Genomic DNA, 6,569 nt, shown 5'->3' with positions numbered 1-6,569 from the left:
TGGAGAGCAGCAGAAGGCTGAGCAGCTGCTGGGTCTGTTCCCTCCCAGGCCGGGGTGGAGACTGGGCTGTGGTCCTGAAGGGTGGCCCAACCTAGTCACCCGCAGTGGGCCGTGGGCTTTCCAGACGGAAGGTTGGCGGACTTGGAATATTCCTCGGGCTTGTGAGGAACGGGCTGGTTCAGCGTAGGGCTGCTTACTGCAGCCTATAGGAGGACTCCCACAATCTCAGTGGGTTAACACAAGACCGTTCCTCACTTGTGGGACAGTGGCAGGTAGCATTTCTCTACACAGTGAACGAGGTGCCCATGCTCCCGCCCGTGGCTTCCTCCCCCAGCACCTGGCGCCCGGCTCTTCCTACGTCCAGCTTCTTGGAAGACTTGGCCTGGAGGTGGCACAGCTTCCCCCACCCACATCTCACTAAGTGTGTGTGTGTGGGAGGGGCAGTCACAGGGTCGCATCTCACTGCGCAGAGAGCTGGAAATGTCCCTGACCAGGCCGTTACTTCTCAGTGACAGAGCTATACCATGGAGGAGGAAGAGGAACTTTGGTGCATAGTTCTTTCCCCCACAGGGGTCCAAGTGGAGGAGCCAGCTGAGGGGCTGGTGGGATGAAAACAAGGATGTTGATGGTTTTGGGGGTACTTCCTGTGTTGCAGGCACTGCGCTCTGTGCCTGACAGACATGGTCCTATGGGATCATTGCAGCTGTCCTGTGAGGTGGGGCCTGCTAGTAGGTCCTTCATCAGGATAGGGCCCCCCTGATGTTGATTTCGTGATTCTGGTGTCCTGGGACCTACAGCCAGGGCGCAGTGCCCGTGTCCCTGGGTTTGTCGGAGGCTGCAGTGGCTGTCCTGGGGAAGAAAGGGCCCCGCCAAGGGGTGTTTGCAGACTGGTTGAACGGCCATGGCTGGACTCCATGTCCCTTTTACCTCTGGGGTAACAGTTTATTGGCATCAGGGAGGCGAGGGAGGAAGCGAGACTTCCAGCGTGAGCCCTGAATCTGCCACCTGGTGTTTCCCTGTCCTTGAGCAGGTCATGCTCCCCACTTCCCCCAGGCCTCAGGTCCTCATCTGGAGGATGAGGGGCCAAAAGCAAGGTCACAGATGGCCACCTGGGGGGTGGGAGCCTGACTCCTGGGAGGATCTGTAGACTTTCTTTGGTTGTGATTTTAGGTCAGAAAAGCATGGTCTCAAGTGGCATTTCCTTGCTTGGAAATTGGTCAGCATGGTTCAGTTTGGTTTGAAATCTCTGATCGCTTTAAAAGGGGGGAGGGGTGAAGCTCTTGTTTGTCCAGAGAGGGCACGCGTACGCAAAGAGTTGAGAAAACATTGCCTAACGTCCTTGGGTCCCCTCTGTGAAGTGCTGACCTTGGACACCTTGGGAGGCCGGGGTGGGAGGGTGAGGACTGGTGGCAGGTGGAAGGAAGCAGTTAGGCCTTGTGCTCTCAGGCCTGCCTCTTCTGCTCCCTCCCCCAGGAGGTGGGGCAGGTGCTGACACCTGGGGCCAGAAAGATTCTGCGCCAGCTTGCACTCCGCCACGTATAGGCTGTGTGGCCATGGGTAACTGAACTCCGACCCTCGGGGTTGCTCTGCAAAGAGCTTGCCTGTCCCACTCGAAGGGATACCGTGCCTGGTGCTGACTCACTGACAGTTCATTCCTCTTCTGGAGAGGAGCACAGTGCCACGTCAAGGAGCTGAGGTTCGCATCCGGGCTCTGCTTGGGAATGCGACTCACTTTTCTCTGAGCCTCGCTGACTTCACTTAATGCAGAATTCAGTGAGCCAACATGATTGTGTACTTAGACAAACGTCCCTTAGTTATTAATATTACCATTGTTGTTGTCCCGATGCTTTCCAGAAAGGTGAGTCCCTGGAGTGACACTGTAGATACATCTACCCACAGTGTTGCCACAGGATAGTAATTCGTGCCTGCGGTGCTCTCACCGCGCGTCGGGCACCCTTCTCAGCCCTGCCGTCCAGCCTGGGCTGCATGGCAAGACTCCAGGGTTTCTTCCTCCCAAGAGACCGTGTGTGCCCATATGGAGAACTAATGCCTGCACAGGCTAGCTCAGGCCCTGTCGGCGTCAGCACTACTGACATTCGGGGCCGGGTCATTCATTGTGGTGAGGGCCGTCTTGTGCAGTTACGGTGTTGAGTGGCATCCCTGGCCTCCACCCGATTAGTTGCACCCTCCACCTGTGTCAGTCGAACATGTCTCCAGATCTTGCCAGATGTCCCCTGGGCGTGGGGCACAGTCGCCCCTCGTTGAGAACCACCAAATAAAATCAAAGAAGCCCCAAAGCCCTTGGCAGGTTTTTCCTCTCGTGGGGTGAACATTGCCCTCTTCTTTCCTGCAGCCTGCTCTGCCTTCCCTTTGTCTCCTTTTCATGATCTCGAGCCAGAATTTTAAGTTGGAACATATCACGTAAAAGCATACAGGTTTCTGGCTCCTCTCGGAGGTTCTGGCAACATCAGGTCTTTGCGCTGTGTGGAGACCGTTGGCTGGAGGTGTGGGTGTGTGTGTTAGTGTTAGTGTGTGTATGATAGTCCTCTGTACACCCCAAGCCCAGGGGTAGGGGCCTCTCTCGTGCTTGGTCACAGGACCTGAAGCAGGTCTTTACAAGGCACAGACCCAATACGTTTCGGTTTCCTTTTGAGCCGGTCGAGTTGGTGCTGGAGGTCAGAGATGTTGACTCTGGGCTGAACATTCTGCATTGCAAGTGGGGAAGGCTCTGGTGGCCATGATGCCCAGGACTCTGCTTACTGAGCTTTTCGGGTGATTTTGACGGCCGCCCTCGTGGGGAGGCTCTCTGCTCCAGAGTAAATGCAGACGTCCTTCCCTGGGAAGGAACACGTGCTCTGTGCTCGGGTCTGCCGTCCTTGAGCTTCCACGAGCGTGCAGATGTGGAGGGCCTTACTGGTCAGGTGGATGCCAGGCACCTGTCTTCTCACGCGTCTTGCCATGTAATCCTCATGGTATGCCTACCCTGCAGCCGTTCACCCAGGGCAAAGGTGAAGAAATCGGGGGCACGTGAATTTGGCTGACCTTTCCAATCACGTGAGCCCAGTAGTAAGAATCACGCTTGCTGCCGTGTATTTAGTGCCCACTTTGGGGCAAGGCTGACTTCCTGCCCCTCACAGCTCGGTGCTCACAAAGGCCCGTGGGGTTGGCCTTAACTCCTCCCTTGCTGGTGATGGAACAGTTACCAGATGCTTCTGTACATCAGTAGAACTGAGATCCGAACCCAAAGCCCCAAACTTCACACTCCTTCTGCCGTGTCCACGTCTACTTCCTTATGCGTGTTTATTGAGCACTTCCTACTTGTCTGGGATCCTCCAAGCACTGGGGACGCATCGCCTAACGTGACAGGCACAGTTGGAGCTAATCTCGTGTGTGTGTGGGGGGGGGGGAGGCGGAGGAAGGGGAGTGACATGCAGGTGAGGGTCGATGTGGAGAAAGTCCTGGGGTGAGGAAGGGGGAATGGGCGGTCGTCTGGAGAGGCGAGGTCTCAAGGAGTAGAAGTCAGACAGTCACGGGATGGCTCTGTTCAGCTTATTTCCCGCTGTGAAGGCAATTATCTGGGGATGTATGTTCCATGTGTCCCCACACCAGGACTGTTAAATGAACATTTATTAAGTTGAGCACAGATGGTGAGCTGTGGTTCAACAACAGACCACAGGAGAAACTGAAATAGGGAAGTTTATTACTTACAGGTCCCGGAGGAAGTTCAGCGCATGCCTCAAGGGGCCACGTGGGGAGGTCAAGGCAGAGTGCAGACAGAGGGAGGACCTGGGATGCGTGCCTTTCTTGGGGTCTGTGGGTGGAGTGCTCTGGAGTTCCCGGGCCAGGGCAGGACTGACCAACTCAAACCCAAAGAGTGGGGTTTTGGTGAGCCCCACAGGGGTCTTAACCAAGGGGTGTATGATGGTTATAAGCACTGGGAGGCAGGGGAGACTTGCTCACAAGGGTGGTTGGGGGAGTCACCAGGAACTTGCCTTTGCTTGTGACTCTAGGGCATGTGCTTCAGGGAGGGGTGAGTGTCGGGTTCAGGCTCCCACAGGCCATCCGGCCACGCGGAAGGGGTGCCAGGGCAGCAGTTTCCTGGAGTAGCTTAGCTAAGGTCTGGACACCACCTTTCCCAAAGTGTGCCCTGGGGAGGGTAGGTTCCAGGGAATGTTCATAAGGTGTTTGGAGAAAACAGGATCCTGTGTTCATGGAATTTAGGAAAGTGTTGTATTTGAACTTTTTCCCTTTTTCTTTCTTTCTTTCTTCTTTCTTTCTTTCTTTCTTTCTTTCTTTCTTTCTTTCTTTCTTTCTTTCTTTTTCTTCTCTCTCTCTTTCTTCTTTTTTCCCTTCTTTTCTTTTCTTTTTTTTTTTTTTTAAGATTTATCTATTTGGGGGAGTGGGGAGGGGCAGAGGGAGAGAGAGGCAAGCAGACTCTGCAGAGTGGAGAGCCCACGGGGCTCAGTCCCAGGACCTCGAGATCATGATCTGAGCCGAAACTAAGTGTCGGACACTTAACCACGCAGGTGTCCCAGTATTTGAATTTTCTAACACATAGAACAGTGCTGGGCACATGGTAGGTGCTAAGTCAGGATTTTGTTCACTGAGTAAATCATAAAACAAGTTTTTGTTTGTTTCCCATCAGGAGACTTTTAATTGCAGAGGTGGGGGTGGAGGGGACATTATGACATGCAGCATTTTCTGAATGTGTTTGATCAGGAAACCTTCCACTGAAAGAGCATCTTGGGGGCTGGTGGGCTCCAAGCCATCCTTAGAGAGGTGAATGTTGTGTGTATGTGTATGGGTGTGCACACATATGCACCTGTGTGTGTGTCTCTGTGTGTCTTCTTGTCTCTGCATGTCTGTGTCATGTGTGTCATCATATATGCATGTATGTCTGTGTCTCTCTGTGTGTCTCTAGTGTCTGTGTGTGTCTGTGTCTGTGTATCATACAGGCACTCATCTGTTCTCTTCCACTTACCTTCCAAAGAGGCTATAGGCGCAGAGGGGATTGTTCCTGGCCCCATCGATTTTGCCTCCTCTGCCTCGATAGACAAAAATGCCTATCCACAAACCCTCCCACTCTCATGTCTCGGCCAGATCTTTCAGCACCACGGACAGAGCCCCATGGCTGGGTCTAGGTGTTGGAACCCAGCTGAACCCACACGCATCATCTTCTGAAGCTTCCGAACCGTCTCATGAGGTGTCTTCCCCGTTTTACAGATAAGGAGAGGCTCAGGGAGGTTATTTCCCCCAGACTCTCCCAGCTCGTAAGTAGCAGAGCTTAATAATGAAATCAAATACCCATACTCATAATGGTCTTTACTTCATGCAGTGTTTGTGAAATCCATGTGGTCACCAGCTAGCAAAGCAGTATTTCGATGGACAAAGTCATAAGGCTTCTGGGGGCTATGCCTAAGGAATTTGGGTCAGGAATGCATATATCTGATCACAAATAAGATCCTTTTTTTTTTTTTTTAAGATTTATTTATTTGGGAGAGAGCGAGAGTGAGCACAAGCAGGGGGAGGGGTAGAGGGAGAAGCAGTCTCCTGATGTGGGGCTCGATCCCAGGACCCTGAGATCATGACCTGAGCCGAAAGCAGACGCTTAATAGACTGAGCCACCCAGGGGCCCACAAATAGGATCTTAAAAAGAATAGACACTTGGAGGAAAATTACCAAATCTCTTTTATACAAATTCCCAGATTCCTCATTTCTTTTCCTACATTATTCTTTGAGATACTTGACGAATATACAAATGTTTTTAAAAATACTTTATCAGATGGGAGCACATCATGTGTACTGTTCTGCTACTTGCCTCCGTATGTGTGTACGAGCATATAATGTATCTGTGTATCTACGGATCTACTCTTGTATCGATGTCTGTATCTGTCCGTGTATCTGTATGTGTGTGTATGTGTCTGCCATCTATCCACTACCACCTAGCTACCTACCTACTCGTGTATCCAAGATTGTTCCGGAGAGGTCCATGCACATCATCTCACTCCTTTCAATATTTTCACAACATTTCATTGTGGATATAACATTCTGTTACCTAGTAGCACCGTGAGACTGTCTCTTATCTTCTGCTATGGTAACAATGCTCCAGCAAAACTCACTGCTCCTCTCCTGGCATCTAGGAGCTGCATGAAGGGCAATGTGCATTTGAAGTCTGACAGATACGGCCTCTCCCCAGAGGTTAGACTGACGGATTGTGTCCTCGACAATGTACGAAGTGACTCTTTCTGGGTGCCCTCCCCGTGAGGACGATGTGGTTTGGAGTGTTACTGGGGTCCAGAGCAGACCACCAAGAAAGAATTCTTGAGACGTCTTTTGTGCAAAAAAAGGTGGTTTTGTTAAAGCTCGGGGACAGGACTGGTGGGCAGAAAGAGCTGCGTGAGGGGTGACTGGTTATATACTTGGGAGTTGGGGGAGGTAAATACAAAGGGAGGTGTCCGAAAGGACTTTGATATGCTAAAGAAGATGCACCAGATTCTGGAGGCCTGCCTGTTGTCAAGCTAAGGTTGTTTTTCCCTCTAGTAAGGCATTAAGACCGTTGAGAGTTTCCT

This window comes from Ursus americanus, chromosome 21 (genome assembly GCF_024610735.1).
Source record: "Ursus americanus isolate L20-20 chromosome 21, mUrsAme1.1.p, whole genome shotgun sequence".
In the NCBI taxonomy this organism is placed as follows: Eukaryota; Metazoa; Chordata; class Mammalia; order Carnivora; family Ursidae; genus Ursus; species Ursus americanus.
The sequence above is the reverse complement of the archived record's forward strand: the minus strand, read 5'-3'. Positions refer to the sequence as shown.